The sequence below is a fragment of the Protopterus annectens genome, chromosome 7.part0 (genome assembly GCF_019279795.1).
Source record: "Protopterus annectens isolate FY-2018-M chromosome 7.part0, PAN1.0, whole genome shotgun sequence".
Classification (NCBI taxonomy): domain Eukaryota; kingdom Metazoa; phylum Chordata; order Ceratodontiformes; family Protopteridae; genus Protopterus; species Protopterus annectens.
In genome coordinates this window covers 1,751,760,987-1,751,776,292 of record NC_056739.1, presented here as the reverse complement: position 1 = coordinate 1,751,776,292, position 15,306 = coordinate 1,751,760,987, and the positions used below count along the sequence as shown (strand labels likewise).

At 43.8% G+C, this 15,306-nt stretch overlaps 1 protein-coding gene across 5 annotated transcripts in view; it reads left to right on the top strand.

Annotated features, from left to right (window-relative positions):
- ZNF710 (zinc finger protein 710) overlaps nucleotides 1–15,306 on the top strand; it is a 914,149-nt gene that overhangs the window by 90,528 nt on the left and 808,315 nt on the right. For 3 of the 5 annotated variants that reach the window (XM_044078291.1, XM_044078290.1, XM_044078289.1), the window contains exon 2: nucleotides 129–189. The exons of the other annotated variants lie outside the window; for them this stretch is intronic. The gene's annotated coding sequence lies outside the window, so the exon portion shown is untranslated. The remainder of the gene's footprint in view (nucleotides 1–128; nucleotides 190–15,306) is intronic. 5 annotated transcript variants of the gene reach the window in all.

The following is a 15,306-nucleotide window of genomic DNA, read 5'->3' as shown; positions in this document are numbered from 1 at the left end:
TTGTACTTCATGTGTTGAGATAGAAAGTTATTGACTGACTTGTTAGGATTATAGAGCACTCTTATTCCCTAAAATTGGAAGATGGTGCTTAATGTAGCTCTGACACATTTTTTTCTATTTATTTTTAGTATTGGGTTCCCCATTTTGACGTTCTTTAACCACTGGTGGATTCATGGCTTGGATTTTCAGGTAGAACTTGATCAGACATTGTTTTTTTTTTTTTTTTTGACTTTGGTAGATTCCTGCTTTTTAAAGCTTAAACAGTTGCCCATCGTTGTTCACAGATTGCTTTAATTATGAAAATAACCTGATTTATTTTTGCTTGACCATTTTTTATCGGATATTGTTGGCATGAACAAAATTCCTTCCTTTTATGGTTACATTTAATAAAGTTCTTTCCAGCTCTTTAATTTGTGCATTTAGTGTAGACTTGGCTTTTGGCCATTCATTTTCATCCAAATGACCATCATGTAGCAGGTGACTTACTTCATTTAAACTGACATATTGTTTCTTCTGACTTTTTCATTTACTTTATAATATTTCTTCTGTTTGTGATTATATTTCTTGTTTTTTTATGTTTCATGTATTAGTGTTGATTGTAATTAGCATTGTATGTGTTTGTGTTGAGTATGTTTAGCTGCTAAACAAACTTAGAGCTTTAATTGTGGTGCCATTTTTTCATGATTTGACTATTTAGTTTGTAAATCGTAAAAGTTGTCTTTTCTGCCAAATGTCATAGTGTACATTTATTGACCTTAAACGTGACTTATTTGTTGTGGCAGGTGTGTATTTTATAGAGTTTGGAAATTCCAGCACTTTTTATTGAAGTATTATGCTACCAGTTTTGCAAGCATCCGCATATTCGGTTATTCAGCATCCACTTCTAACTTTTTTTTTATGAGTGGAGAAAGGTAGTCTGGAAAGATGCAGCCCTGGCAGAGATCCTTGCAGAGCAACAGTGGTAACCCCAGTCAGGAAGGACAGGGAAACCATTCTTCTTGTTGCTTAACCAGTGTTTTGCCCACTAACGTTTAATAGATTTTGTATTTTGCTTTTACTTTTATAACTTGTATGCTGAAACTGTTCACTTTGCATTGTTCTATCTTTTATGTCATTTTTGATTGGGATTCCACTAAAAACAGGTATGCTGACGTGAACATTTCTGGCCAACAGATAAAAATAGGTAGTTTAAAAAAAATGGCACTTCATTCATCTGCTTTTACTATATTTGTGTTTCCTCCTACTTTATTTTGCTTTTGCCTCTTCTTAAAAGTACTCCATTTTATTTATTCTGCTGCATTTATTACTGCTTGGTAGTAGCCTGATTAAATTGTAACTGTTAATCTAAGTCTTTTGGTTTAAGCACTTGGGCTTCCTACAGGTTGTTTTACATTAAGGTTTGTGGTCTGCACTGTTGCAGGACAGGTAGCTTACATCCTTGTAAGCTGGGAATTGCTGATTGAAGGCTCAGTGTCTGCTATTCTAAAAGTGTATTAGTTCTGGTTTAAGCACTTGGGCTTCAGGCCAGTTATTCTACATTAAGAAGGTTTGTGGTCTGCACTCTTGTGGGAGGAGAGGCTGGGTTCTGCCCTTCTGAGCTGGGAATTTCTGGTCGCAGACTTATTGTGCCTCCTTATTTGAACTGGTTTCTTTCTGAAATTGGTGTGCCTTGTTGCTGTAGCATAGACCAGATTCAGGCCTGCTGAATCTAGCTTTGTTTGTATAACTTGAGCACTGATCCAGGCCATCTGTTTTTGGAGAAGGTTCCCATGTACCCTAGTAGTAAGGAGTGTGCAGTTCGAACTTATCTGAATGACGACTGCTGGAACAGGGCTCAGTTTTGAGCTTTTTTCTGGTTAATTGGGTAACTTGTTTAAATCGGTTTGTTCGTTTTCTCTTGTTGAGATTATATATATATATATATATATATATATATATATATATATATATATATAATGTGTGTGTATGTGTGTGTATGTATATCTATGTGTGTGTGTGTGTGTGTATATATATATATATATATATATATATATATATATATATATATATATATATATATATATATATGTATGTATAATTGCACTTTATTCATCTGCTTGTGTGTTTCTTCCTACTTTATTACTAGGGGGATTGACTACAACACTGATCTGAGATATATAATAATAAGTATCCTTTTCTGTGCATTTAAAGACTTTTTTGATTTATATCTGCTTTATTTTCTGAAAAAAAAAAATATATATATATATATATATATATATATATATATATACTTGTTTCCTGCCTTTCTAAACTCATATAGTCCAGTTTTCAGGTTACTGCTGAATTCAGGGATGTGTTACAAATCTCTGCGTTTGCCCATATCTTACTTGGATAGAAGTAAGTTTCTCTCTTCACCTGTGAGAGAGGGGAGCTTTGAGCAGCCTGTCTGTCCTTGGAGGAGTAGTTTCAGCCCAGAAATTAGTAGCTTATTGGCTATTTTGGGCTAATTTCTATATCTTTCATTTTCCTGCTATAAAAACTGCATTTTCCCGGTTTTGCTCACCAGACAGCGCCGGTTAGCTAGGGTATAACTATTCCTGGCTCCACAAAGTTTCCTCTTCAAATTTTCCCTTGGAACTAGACAAGCTTTCAACTTAAGCACTCAAGCCATTCATTTCTCAGCCCAGCACTTGCTCAAAACTCATAGCAAGCACTTATAAACCCTAGCACTAGACCCCCCTATACTGTACAGAAGGACAAGGCTCTCTATACGACCTTACCAGCCATTCAGTTAAACAGTTCACTGTACCTATCCAGGCATGTCCAAAGGACAGTTTCAGGTGTACTCTCCAGTACAACTGCCTCATGTACACAGACAACCCTTTCCTCCTACCACCAAACACTAATACATGCGAGAGATGCAATTATACAGCCAAGCTGGAGGCTAAGCTCTCTCAACCCAAGACTGGATCAGACAGTCAAGAGGAGAAGGGAAATACTTGCATCACACCACCAGTTTCACATAGACCCATTAAACCAGCTCTGGCAAAAAACACATATAAACACATAAAAAACATACTTGGAGGCTCTAAATAAAAGTCTGCAAAAGCAACAGAGACCTCCAAAGCAGACATCCAAGCAACCACCATCCCCCAACACAAACCATGAAACACATACTTCACAAAACCAGTGTGCCATGCAATCACAGCCCTTAAGGCAAAGTAACATATCCAACATACTAGTAATAGGTGACTCTATAGTCAGGAACATTGACGTCCTACTCACTAGGCTGAATAAAGAGAAGGTTACTGTTAGCTGTCTGTCGGGTCCAGGATCAGCCACATAACACAAGCACTCAGGTCCCTCCAGAACAAGTACAAATACGACTCTGTCATTGTCCATGTTGATGTGAATGACCTGAGCCATACCTCCCTGGACTACAAGAAAAGAGACATGGAAGAGTTCTCTGATCACGTAGCCCAGGCCGGTATGGCCCTGATCCTGAGTAGCATCTTGTCCTCACCAAGAGTGATACCACGGTATAAAGAAAAAATTATCAATTTCAACAATTGGCTAAGTTTCTGGTGTCATTCACAGGGGATCCAGTGTCTGTCCACCTGGGATGACATGCTCGACAAGCCACACTGCTTCACTAGAGACGGCTTGCACCTGTCACCCTTAGGCATTTGAATACTGGCCAAAGCTTTTGCCACCTCCATAGTGCTTTTTTTAGGCAAGCCTCAAAAGACAAACCCACCACTGTAAATAGCACAAGTAACAAAATACTGAAGGTAATGCTACTCAGTGCCAGAAGTCTAAACCTCAAAATGGACGCACTCGAGGCACTCCTCAGTATGGAGAAAATCGATATATGCGCAGTAACAGAAACCTGGTTTAAGGCTGCAGAGAGCACCCCAGCACTACTTGGCTACAACTCATACCATACATTTTGTCCACAGAACCCGGACAGAAATACAAAAGGTGGGGGCATATCCATATTCATCAAGGATACCCACACCTCCAGGTTAGTGGCACAGCATGATGCTTCAGAGATCATCCATGTGCAACTAACAATGGGCAATACTGCAATTCAAATTGTAGCTTGCTACAGATCACCCACCATGTCCCAGGACCCCCATTCTGCATTTCTGGAAACATAAAGGTCCTACCAAACAACCTAATATTGGGTGATTTCAATTACCCAAACATTAACTGGGAGAACTACTCAAGTACTAACTCCCTTGCCCAACATTTCTTAGATTTTATAAACTCAAACGCCCTGGATCAAGTGGTCAACACTCCCACCAGAAATTACAACATATTGGACCTGGTCATGGCCAACATATTCTACACTGGAGGTCAACCCCTCGCTGGTTAGATCTGACCATAAACAAATCACTTTGGATGTCCACATTCCTCCCCCAATCCCAGACAAGGAAACCACCATGAAAAACATTTCAAAAGCAAATTTCACGTTACTTAAGACCGAGGTGGAACGTTTCAAAGACCCCATACTAAAGGATAATTCTGTCTAAGCTACAAAATCCTTTACTAATGCATTCTATGGGCACCTACAAGAATGCATGGATCGTGCTATCCCAAGCAAAACAAAGACTCACTCCTCGAAGAAAAGGAAACCAGTCTGGTGGACCCCTGCCATAAACAAGCTATACAATAGGAGGAGGAAACTAGTACAGAAAAGAGTAAAGTCCCAAGAAGGGAAGACATCCCTGATCAGTATCGACAAGAAACTACGATCCCTCATAAAATCATCCAAGGAGAGCTTCGAAAGAAAAATTGCCAAGGACTCCAAGGCGAGCTTCGAAAGAAAAATTGCCAAGGACTCCAAAGATAACCACAAGGTATTCTTTAGCTATGTCAAGAATCTAAGTGGCAATGCTCAGATCTGCTCAAGAGTTAGTGCAGAATGGCACAAAATACACTGAACTGACCGTTATCACCAACATCCTGGTAGACAGGTTCAGTGCAAACTTCACCTCCCTCTCACCCCAAAAGGGTCCATAACCATACCAGAAGAATGTAGAGCCCCTGAAATCACAGACACTCAGGTTAAAACAGCCCTCTCCAAAGCCAAAAACACAGCATCAGTGGGACCGGACGATGTCCCAGGCTGCATCCTACATGAGCTCAAAGACAAACTAACCCCTCACCTAAACACACTGTTCAAACTCAGCCTCTCCACAGGCTATGTACCCATAGAGTGGTGCACAGCAATGGTTATTCTGCTCCCCGGGGTCTGTTGTGGCTTCACCTTTGTGAACTATCGCCCTATAAGCATGACTAGCTTGGTCTGCAAGGATATGGAGCTCATCATCATGGAACTCATTAACAGAGACCTTGGGAAACTCCAAACACTGGACCCTACCCAGTTCGGCTTTGTTAACGGCAGATCATGTCTCCTAAACCTGGTGGAGGCTATAGACGAGGGAAAGGTGGTACACACAGCCTACCTAAACCTTGCAAAGGCCTTCGACACCATTCCTCATTCTGGTATTATAGACAAGCTCACTAGCCTGAACATAAACCCCCACGTCACAAGATGGGTTGCCAACTGGCTCACGGACAGAACCCACATGGTGAGAGTTGCGGGAGCTAGGCTCGACTCTAAACCGGTTACAAGTGGCGTTCCCCAGGGCGCAGTCCTAGGACCCCTCCTGTTCGGCATATACTTCTCAGAGGTACAGGCAAACACAGGAGGACTATGGCTGACCAAGTTCGCGGACGACTGCAAACTAGGGGCTATAATTGACTCTCCGGCTGACACAGACATCCTCCAAAAGGGTCTCACTGAGATGGATACCTGGTGTCAAAATCATGGCCTCAAGCTAAATGCCAAAAAGTGCATAGTCATCCCCTTTGGAAAAAACAAGGTACCCACAAACTACCACATAGGTGGTAGTCCCCTAAATACGGAAGACTTAATAAGGGATCGGGGGATCCAAGTAGATATTAATCTCTCCTTTGATAATCACATTGTCAAAGTGGTTAGAAAATCCTTCTATGTGGCCCACCTAATCACAAAAGGGTTTGCATCCAGATCAAAAGAGGCCATTGTGCCCCTCTACTCATCAGACCCATCATAGAGTACAACACCTCATTTGGGATGTACCTTACAAGACACCTGCAACAGCTGGAAAGACCACAGAAGTACCTCAGCAAGAGGATCACTGGCCTCAAACAGATGCCCTATGCAGCTCGACTGAAAAAACTCCAGTTGTACCCAGTTGCATACCACCTTCTCAGAGGTGATCTCTGCCTGACATACAAGGCCAAGTTCAACCCAGATTTGATGGACATACTCCACCTAAAGAAAACCTTATCCCCTTGAGCCAGACGCTATAGGATCTAAACCTCACGACAACAATAAATAGGACATGCTGGAGGGATAGATTCCTGTCCCAGAGACTTCCCATGCTTTGGAACAAGATTCCAATCTACATTAGGCAGAGCTCCTCGCTAACGCTCTTGAAGAGAAACGTTGACTAGTGGATTGGAAACAAAGTTTACCCCAGGGATCACTTCAGTGGCTCTGCTGGACAGAGGCACAGGGAACTAAAAGCGAAAGCCAACAAATTCTGGCTAGGCTTATAAATGCCTTTGGGCAGATAGCCTAGTACCTACCTATGAATCTATGATAGTGCCAACATACTTATCCTTCCCCCAGAGTTATTTTTCTCCCTGTAGTATCACCTAAGTGTTGTTAGTGTCCAGAAACCTTTTGCTACATTTAATTTTTTCCACGTTTCTTTGCTGCAAGTCTAAAAATAACCAGCATGTTTCCTGTTTTTATGTCATGTTATTTCAAAAAACAAATTTGCAGAGATACTGTAGTTTTTCACCATGCAACCATCCACCCAGTAAACTGTCTGCTACATTGGTAGCAAGTAGTTTGCTACAGTTAGTTTGAAAGAAGAACATATTTTTAATTTTCAACCTCAGAGAATTATTTTTGCTTCTCAGCTTAGAACCTGGAGTTTAGGTGTTAGGAGTGGGGAACCAGATTGGGGACCTGCACTAGGTGTCACGATACACAGCCACAGCTCTGATTTACATCCTAAAATTGTGTCTTTCTGATGTGATTTAAAGGAAAACTGTACCTTAGAACTCAAAAACATTTTTTTCATTGTATGTATGTTTTTTTAAGCTCTTAATACCTCAAAATCATTTTAGATACTTATTTTACAATTTTAATATGTTTCCTACAAAATGGCGGCAGATGGGGCCTGAATTGGTAACATGATCTTGTTTTCTTGCTTTCATTCATTCTTCCCAGAATGCATTTCAGGTCCTCTTTATGTGAGTCATGCTAGACGTAAGGAAGTGGTGGTGTTTTCTCATATTAAGATTGAATGCAGAAGTATGAAGCACTGTCATCTAACACACAAAATCACACAAACATGGGATAAAGGCAAATTTCCCAACTCCTGGACTTGTGCGATCTCACACACCTGTTGATCAGCTGCCTTGACCATGTGAAGTTGACTAGGCAGCTGTTGACCTAACACTCATTCAGTCTGGTCATTAACACATTAGCACCTGTACATATATTTGTGTGTATGTCTGTGTATGTATATATCCACCACCCCTTTTCCAATTATTTATTTATTTTTTGCACGTGGAGTCGGGGTGTCACTTCAACAGTGACAATCATCTAGAGCCAAGGTTCAGACCACTGGGTAACTAGCCCTTCTGCAGTTGTTCATCCACACCACACAATTGCACACACACACACACACACACACACACACACACACACACACACACACACACACCCACACACACTCTGATTTGTATATCTAGCTATATATATATATATATATATATATATATATATATATATATATATATATAAATTTTGTATATTTACATGTATACATATGTGTGTGTGTGCGTGGATGCAGTTATATTAATTACATTGATTCTGCTTTACTGAAAAATCTCTTTGCAGCATTAGAGTAAAATGTTTGATTAACTGCAGACTGATGTGTTTTGTCTCTGTAAGTGAATGAATGTGCTCCATTCACATACACCAATTATTTGCACTTGGCTTGCACTTTTGTAGAGACTAGCAGACTGGAGTAACTGAATGGAAGTGTTCATTTCACTTACACTGATTTTGTGTCTGAGTTGTTTTGTCAAATTCGACAGTCAGTGAGTTAAGGGAACTTCATATTTTCTTAACTGGTGTGCCTTCATGGAGTTATGTAGGTAGTAGGGTGTGTGGGGGTGGAGAGAGGCTTTCCCTACCTGCAAAAACACCTTTACATAGTTTTGCTTAGTTGTTAAGGGTTTTCAGTGGGTTGATTGGATTTGATAAAATGCTTTGCTTTTCGAGGTTTTATGTTTTGGTATTATTAATTCTCAGTGTAATTTGCATTGAATTGATATAGACATATATATGTGTTGTTTTTTTAGGTTTCTAATGCAATGCTGTGAATAAATCAAAGTATGTTTAAAGGTCGTGAAATTAGTATTGTTTCAGTCTTTGAGGGTAACCAAAAGTGCTCTTTGCAGCACCCGCAATGTACCCCGAACTGACTCCTTCTGAAATTCATACAGAGTTACAAGTATCGGTAGCATGTCTAAATAAGAGACCCATTGCTGATACTTTTGTTGGAATTGTCGGGGTATCCTCCTTCTACATTGCTCTCGTTTCTGCCTGCATATCCCGGTATTTTATGACTTTGTGTCTCTCTGTTTGTCAGACTTTGTAATCACTGAATGTAACAGTTTCATTTATCAATGCTACTTTTGTCTTCTTTTCATGGACTACTATATCTGGTTCTTTCGTATCTATTTTTTGAACTGTTGGTAATGAGTGGTCCCATGTGATATAAGCTTAGTCATTCTCTATAATGCTTTGTGGCTCATGTTTCCAATGCATCTCAGTTACGTCAGTATTGTAATGTTTGCACAATCCCCAGTGCAACAGTCTTGTCACATTATTATGCCTTTCAGTGTTTCAGTGTACAGGCCATCAGCCATTAGTGCATCACACCCAGCCACGCGGTGTGTGACTGTTTCATTTTCTATTTTACAGAACTTGCATTTATCTGTTTCTCCCACATCTTCAATGGACTTTATAAATCAACGTGTATGTAATCCACTATCCTGAGCCACCAATATTAACCTTTCCATTTTGGTTTAAGTTCACCTCTCCTTAACCATTCCTGTATCAGCCCCTTATCGACATGAGGTTGTTCCAGGAGTTTTCTGTACTTGCAAATATAGTTATACCTTTTCCACATTTCTTACCTTCTCATCTGATCCTTCTTCTTATGTTTTTTTTTTATAGATTTTTGGTACATTCAGTTGCTGCTTGATTTTTGTGTACTTCTGGTTTGGTTTTCATTGCCACTTGACACTGATATGCTTCTGCTAAACTAAGCAGGGACGTCTTAGACTTGTTCTCTTCAAGTTTCAAAACTTTAACTATGTTTGGATCTGATGAGGTCAGCAGATATGTATGCAGTCATATGATGCAGATCTACTCAAGTAATCAATTTTGAGTAGGCCCCATACCTCCTTCGGAATGAGGAATATATAATTTTGCTATACACTGATTTTTATAAATCATTTGATAAGCATGAAGCATTTTGGGGACCAGTCATTTACCCCAAAACTGTAAATTAGATTAGGAAGAGCAAGTTGGTATTGTTGCTCAGGCTTGGTTCCTGCAAATTGATATTGTAGCTTGGGCTTTGTTCCTAGATGTCAGGGTTGTTTTTATTAATTTTTATCTTCTAAACTATTCCTTACTAAGTTTATTTTGCATTTGTTCATGTTTTATTGTCTATGTTTCATCAATTCCCATATATTTATACTCTCCCTCCTCCCAAATTCATTTATACCACATTCCTGTCCCAGACTGATATTTTCTTTGTGCTGCAGCTTTCCTGCTTTAAATGTTAACTTTTGCAAATTTATCAAGACCAAATGACATTCATTTATCATCTGAGAAAGTTATGACCACTTCCAGTTGTGCTTTCAGCTCCTCCTCTGATGAAATATACAGATGTTATGTGATCCTATCTCGCCTACATTCTGAACTGATGGGGTTCGGAGCCGATCCCTCGGCTCCGACTCGACACGCTTATGCTATAGAGCGAGGCCTCTAATTGGCTGAGCTATCTTTATCCCAGGATGCACCACCACTAATCCCCCAGATCTCGTTTGCCGCTATCAAGCTTAGACGTGGTCTCAACATTGGCTGGGCTAAGTACTAGTTATTAGGCTTTTTCCTGTCACAAATTTCCCTTCTTTGAACCCAAAAGCTGTTTTAACAGCTATTGTTGTTATATTAGTGTGTTTGGTGAAATTGTGTTACTAAATTCGCGAATTTTTTAGTCAGGGAAGGTTTCCCGTTTCAGTTAGAGGGGCCTTCCCCTGTTACGTTACTGTTTGTGTAATTTCTTGGGTCAAGTACCCGTTTAAGTTAGAGGGTCTTGACTCCCTCTCTCTATCTTTCACTCTTTTTTGTCAGTTTACTGTTTACTGTTAGTGTAAAAAAAAAAGAAATAATTTTTTGTTAAAGTTGTATTGAACTGTCTTAACTAAAGTTTAGTGTTTTAGTGTTTAGTGTTCACTTTTATTGGTTCTTTGGCGAAGCAGTTATGTCGAAAGAACACAAACCCTCCGGGTTTAAGAAATGCACGAGGTGTGGTTTTAAAATGTCCATAACGGACGACCACGCCTCGTGCGTTTATTGCTTAGGTGCTAAGCATTTGCAAGAGTCGTGTAGCGTGTGCCACGCGTTCTCTTCAAGAGTCCTCCAGGAGAGGAAAAACAAATTAATCCTCAAGGGATTAATCAAGCCTTCCTTCGAGGAGGCTTTATCTTCCTCTCCGTCTCCTTCTAAAAAGAAGAAAGCATCGGCTCCGACCAGTCAGTCGGAACCGACTGCTAAGAAATCCAAGCAGACTTCTCCATCGGCTCCACGGACTTCGGAGCCGAGGTCGGAACGGTCTGCCTCGATGCCTCCAGCCTCGACCCCTCTGGTTTCGGAGCCGAGGTCTGGGGCATCGAGAGGCGGGTCACCCTCATTGGCTCCACTGATATTGGCGCCGATCAGGTTACCGGCTCAGACTCTTCCCCTCGGGCGAAGTCCTTATCGGCACCGAGGGAAATTTCTGAAACCTTCCTCGAGCCGATGGTTGTTGAGTCCTTTCGGGCCGGTCCCGAGCCCTTCCGAGCCGATGGAGAAATCGGTTCGGGCCCGATCGGTATCCTCTAGGTCATCCAAGATGTCTGATTCGGACATCGACAGGGTGCTCGCCGACTCTTCCAGTCTCCGGTGTTCCAAAAGCTTGTTTGGCTCCAGCCCATTTGGCTTCGGGCCGATGGTCCACTCCCTTACTGTGGTTCCTCCTCCAACAGCTTCGGCACCATTGGAGCCGGTGCTGGTGGAACCTGTGGAGGTGTTAGGGTCGGGCCCGACCCTTGCTCCAACTCCGGCTCTTGGGTCGGAGTTCAGTACACGGACTTCTTCCTTCGCCCTGGGGAGGCTTGGGATTGATGCTCGGTCCCAAGTCTCCCTCTTGGTGCGTCGGCGGCGGGAGTACCGTCCACTGTCGTGGCCACGGAGGTGAGACCCTCCCAGGATTCTGGTGGTCCCACCTTCAGGGCTATGAGGAGCGCTTTAGCCAAATCTTCCTTGGCTACCTCCACGGTTTCCCCAGCTACCTCCCTGCATACGGAGACTGGGTCGTTGGAAGTCCCCCTGTCTTTGGACAGCGGAGCCCCCGGGCCTCAGGTTACCCCCGCTGGGGTTTCTCCCCCTCCTGGAGGTCCTTCTGAAGCCTCTTTGGAAGAACCCCCCAGGAAAAGGTCGTGCAAGAGGAAGCACGTTGACTCCCCTGATGAGTCTTTGACATCTGACACCGATCTCGATGATGCAGAGGGGTCTCCTAAGTCGTCCTCGGATGAGGTCTCCTTTGCAGACATCCTAGAAGCCCTAAAACAGCGAGGCGGATGGCAGTCCAAACCTCCCTCTGCTGATGAGTCGGTGTTCCTGAAGGCCTTCGGGGCTCAGCCCTCCGCCTCCTGGGTGTCTCCGCCCTTCGACGAGCTCTTGGATGTGATCTGTCGGAGGGCGTGGGAACACCCAGACTCTATGGAACCGGTGCCTGCTCGTCCGAACAAATTTCTCTCAGCGCCCCCTGATAGAGAGTTCCTTACTAAAGGTGTGGCTGTAGATGCTTTGGTGGTGGCATCTGCTACCCAGCAAGATGTAGCAGAGGCTTCTACGTCTGTCCATCCTCCTAATAAGGAGTCTAGGAGCATGGATCGGTACGGAAAGCGCACCCTTAGTTCAGCGGCCTTTACACTGAGGTCTTTGAACTACCTGACGCACTTTACCAGATTTCAGAGGGATCTGATTAAGGAGCTATCCGATACACTCTTGGGTAACCTGCCTGAGGAGCTGGCCCAGACGGTTGGCTCTCAGCTGGCTACAATGTCGTCCATTTCGAACTCGTCCATGAGGCTCATTTTGTATGCGGCCGAGGCGAGTAGAGCGGCAGTACAGGCATTGCTCTACGTAGACAAGCCTGGCTCCGCCTGTGTCACTTCACGGAGGCCTTTAAGTCTTTATTTGCCGACGCCCCCTTTGATGGGTCCTCCCTGTTTGGACCCAAGGTAAAAGACACACTAACCCGCTGTGAACAGGAGGGTAAGACTCTGACTGCCGTAGGGGCACGATTTTCCACTCCCTTCGGCCTTATCCCAAGGCTAAAAGAGGAGGGAAGATGTGGTTCCGTAGATCTCAGAAGCCTTACCCCTCTCAGCAGGAAGGTTCCCCTTCCAGAGGCAGAGGAGGGGGAAATTCATCCGGAAGACGCCGTCCCAGAGGCGGCAGAGGCCCTCGCAATACTGGAGACCGCGAGTCCTTTCGTGGCTCTTCAGCCTTTCATAGTCCCTGAGGGATTGCCCGGCTGTGCTGCTCCGGAGCCAGTCGGGGGTCGTTTCTCGAAGCACCTGAAGGCCTGGGAAGAGATCACTCAGGACCGATGGATGCTTCGGATTATTGCCGGAGGTTACTCCATCCCATTCTCTCACCCCATCCCTCAGTCCAAAAAAATCCCGGACCCGCCACCCAGTCAACGGGATACCGCAGCCTCAGTAGTTTCCAAGCTGCTGCAAAAAGGAGTCATCCAACCGGTCCCCGTAGACCAGATCGGATTAGGAACTTACTCAAGATTCTTTTTGGTGCCAAAAAAGACCGGGGACTTGAGGCCCATTTTGGACCTCAGCATCCTAAACCATTCAGTCAGAAAGTCCAAGTTCCGAATGGTCACTCTACAAACCATTCTCCCATTGCTGGAGAAGGGGGTTTGGATGTGCTCTATAGATCTCAAGGACGCTTATTACCATATCATGGTACATCAAGCGTCCAGGAGACATCTGCGCTTCAGCCTAGGAGGCAGTCTTTTTCAGTTCCGTGTGCTGCCCTTTGGTCTCACCACAGCCCCCAGGGTGTTCACCAAGTGCTTGGCAGTAGTGACTGCTCACCTGAGAACTCTAGGATTCCAGGTGTTTCCGTATCTAGACAACTGGCTCCTAACTGCCACCTCCAAGCATCTACTTCGGCGGAGCCTACAAGCCACTATCTTACTGGGCAATTCCCTTGGAATCACCTTCAATTGGCCAAAGTCTGTATTGCGGCCATCTCAACGAATAAGATTCATAGGGGTAGAGATAGACTCAAACCAAATGCGGGTCTATCTACCTTCGGACAGAATTCAAACCATACAAAATCAAGTTCGAGCCTTACTTCCCAGGTCCAAAGCCCAGCCAGAATGGTCCTGCAGTTATTGGGATCCATGTCGGCAACAGTTCTTCTAGTCCCCTTGGCAAGGTTGCACATGAGAATCCTCCAGTGGCTTCTTTCAGCTCAGTGGTCCTTTCAGGAACTCCCTCTCAGTCACCTCATATGGATCACGGAATCTTGCAAACGGGACCTTCGCTGGAGGCTAGTGCCCTCCAATTTGGATCAGGGACGACCCTTTGTTCTTCCTCCTCCGGCGGCCACTTTGACCACGGACGCCTCCCAGATGGGGTGGGGGGGCATTCCCTGGGCAGGTCAGTCCAAGGCAAATGGCACCCGGAAGAGGCTCTTCTTCATATCAACATCCTAGAATTGAGGGCAGTACTCCTGTCCCTTCAAGCCCTTCACGATTATCTCCCCCAGGGCGTAATCGCGGTTCACTCAGACAACATGTCAGTTGTCTGGTACCTGAACAAACAGGGAGGGACCAGATCCTATCCTCTTTGCAGAGAAGCCATGAGAGTTTGGGAATGGGCAGTCTCGACCAAACGCTTCCTAGTGGCTACTCACATACCGGGCAAGTCCAATGTCATAGCCGACAGATTGAGCAGAACAATCCTCTCCCCTCACGAATGGTCTCTGAATATGACAGTGGCAAGTCAGATTTTCAGAGAATGGGGAGTTCTGTGTTGCGACCTCTTCGCGACTCCTCAGAATGCGAAGTGCAAGGAATTCTTCTCCCTAATCCTGGCTCCGGGGAAGAGCCCCATGGACGCATTAGTCCATCCTTGGCCCACCGGCTTGCTTTATGCCTTCCCTCCAGTTCCACTCCTCCCCAGGGTGATTCAAAAGGCATCTCTCTTGGGGAGCAAAATGATCTTGATTGCTCCTTACTGGCCTCGTCAAGTATGGTTCCCCTATCTTCGGAAACATGCCCTAGAAGGTCCATGGTTTCTGGATCAGATACCAGACCTACTGGTTCATCAGTCGGGACTATTCCACCAGTCCCTACACATCTTAAAATTGACTGCTTGGCTCCTCCTCTTCCGACGATAGTCAGGAGTCATACATTGGATCCAGATGTTGTACACATATTATCTTCGGCCCATAAGTCTGCTACAAAGAAACTGTATTCTAGCAAATGGAAAAGGTTTGCTATTTGGGCTCAACTCCAGGGCCTGGACCCCATTTCTATCCCCGTGGCAGAAGTACTAAAATTTCTGACCTCTCTTTTCAATCAAGGTTCTTCAGTTTCTACCATCAAAGTACAACTGGCAGCAATTTCTAATTTTCATGAATCCATAGACCCACCTTTAATGAGCAACAGATTGTGTAAGACCTTCTTGAAAGGTGCTGCTCTATTAAGACCTCCGATTTCTCATCCTGCACCTTCATGGGATCTCGATATAGTATTACGCGCTTTGACTTCTTTCCCCTTTGAACCAGCAGCTACATGTGATCTAAAGTTTCTATCATGGAAGACAGCCTTTCTGGTGGCGATTACTTCTGCCAGAAGAGTTTCAGAGCTTCAAGCTTTGTCA